Source organism: Physella acuta, unplaced genomic scaffold (assembly GCF_028476545.2).
Source record: "Physella acuta isolate Inbredline_101_S28 unplaced genomic scaffold, ASM2847654v3 ptg002037l, whole genome shotgun sequence".
Taxonomy (NCBI): domain Eukaryota; kingdom Metazoa; phylum Mollusca; class Gastropoda; family Physidae; genus Physella; species Physella acuta.
This window is the reverse complement of record NW_026733541.1, coordinates 22,501-25,000: the sequence shown is the minus strand read 5'-3', so window position 1 is coordinate 25,000 and position 2,500 is coordinate 22,501.

The window sequence follows — 2,500 nt, the reverse complement described above, 5'->3', positions numbered from 1 at the left end:
GGTGTCCTGCGATCGGGGTGGGGAGCTCTACCAGAATCACCCGCCAAACTTCACCGGGGGCGTCTCCCGGCGCCCCTGCGCTCGGGTGACGAACAGCGCCCCGGGCTATCCCGGGCGCCCTATGGCGTCCACCTTCGATCGGAAGGGTGATCTCGACTCGGGCTGAGGCGGGCCACAACAATCCGCGGTCACATCGGAGCCGTCCAGGCTAACGAGGCCCCGGCTCACGGGTAACCCATGGGGCTGGACCGGGAGTCCGCCGTTAAAGAAGAAAGAAATGTAGTGCAAACCAGAACCAGTTTTTTTTATTTATTTTATAACTCGACTAATAATCGTCACAAAATTATAAACTTGGTACCTACGGATAGCCCTGGGCCCAACCTAATACAGGATGTCCATAACTATGCGCTAATTAAATAATTAATGGGTATTAAGGTCGGTCTTAGTAAATTGCTATATAAAGTCTAAGACCAGAACCAGTATTTTAAATTTATTTTATAACTCGGCTCCTAATTGTCACAAAATTTAAAAATTGGTACCTATGGATAGCCCTCGGCCCTACCTAATACACCGTGTCCATAACAATGTGGTAATTAAATATTTACTGGGCGTTAGGGTCGGTCTTAGTAAATTGCTATATAAAGTCTATATAAAATTTTACGAATTTAAAAAAAAAATTCCTACCGTCAAAAATAGCGACGCCTAGACCACCACACCTGTTCTGACGTTAAATCCTACTTGCACACACGTGTGGGAATAGATTAGATATCATCTAGAGATAGAATTCCTAATTATTTAATTAAAATAGAGACTCTAGATTTAATAGTTGTGTCATAGTTACATTAAGTCGAATTAGCGAAGCGGAGGCGGGAACTAGATTCTAGATCTAACACTTCGATTGCGATGAAAAAAAAATAGCTTTATTTTAAGGCCGACAAGGCAAATACGGTTTAATTAATATTAAAGAAATAAGTCCGAACACCTACCTTAAGCGAATCATCTACACAACACATGACTAGAAATAATACACGTCCACACGAAGAGCGATTGAAACGGTGACTGCAACGGTGAAAACTTGTACGACGGAAACATGGCGCCTAGGTTATGCCTACTTCCGGTCTGATGAAAATTTTTAATTCATTTTAAATTTTGCGCTCTATTTCGTCCGCGCTTGTCCACTTAAACTCTACAGAAAAGATAGTCTATATAAAAATAATTCCTAGAAGACAATTTTATGAGAGATCACCCACATTTATTTACCCTGCCTGTCTACCTTAGGGTTAGAGTTTGAATTTTTCTAGATTCAAGCCAAATATGCCGTGTCGATTAAACGACGACGTACATAACAGAGCGAAGACAATGAATGGTTCCTTAATTAACTATAATTACGGTCCTAATACAACTACAATTCACCATAGTACTAATATGTATGTGTATTGTTGTTTTGGGAGTTCTGTCATTACATTTTAAATTATAAAAAAAACGGGTTTACGATACACTTCATTACGCCGCCGATCGTGGTTTTAGATTTAAATTTGGTCGGATTCGGTTTATTATTAATTTATATAATACTTTATACATACTTTAATTCATTAAATACATTTATCTATGTATTTATTTCATTAGTTAAGTATTTGTTTAACTAAAAATTATCAATTTAAGGCATAACAATTACAGAAAACGATTGTATTTGAGATAAGTCTTATCGAACCATTTAGTAGCTGGGTCGGTTTATTATTAATTTATCTAATACTTTATACATACTTTCACTCATTAATTACATGTATATAGCATTCATTAAATCATTTAAGTATTTATTTCATCAAAAAGTATCGATTGAAGGCATAACACTGATAGAAAACGATTGTATTTGAGATAAGTCTTATCGAACCATTTAGTAGCTGGTTCGCGGGTCGGTTTTATTCCTTAACTCTAGATTTAAGTCTATCGTGTTTAATTTCAATTTAATTTATCACAACTTTTAGATTTTGTACTAGATTAAGCTACATTGAAGCTTATTTTTCACTATTTAATCAATAGAGGATATTATATAATATTTTTAAGTCTAATATTACGCAGCCGTTTGTTAAATCTAGTTTTACAACGACGACTCGCGCGATTTCGGTTTGGTTTTAAAACTTAAGTTCATTGATTCTTAAAATATATATTCCAGTTAGAATAGAACTGAATACGTACCACATGATGTATACACACGTTTGGGTTATTTATTTATTTTAAATTTAGTTTATTATGACCGATCGTAATTAACTTTGGCGATACCGGGCTGATATGTCTTATCGACCGGAAAACTACTGTCCCTTCGGTCGACTAGTTGGTCTTAGACGGCATTACCGAGGTTTGAAAACTCTTACACCGTGTTTTTATTTTCACATAGATCCTATATTTTGATACCAGTCATTCGTTTAAGTTTAAATTAGAAAACGTGAAATGTAGTTTATTGGAAACACTAATGTTTTTAATTTTGTACAAAATAAATTTT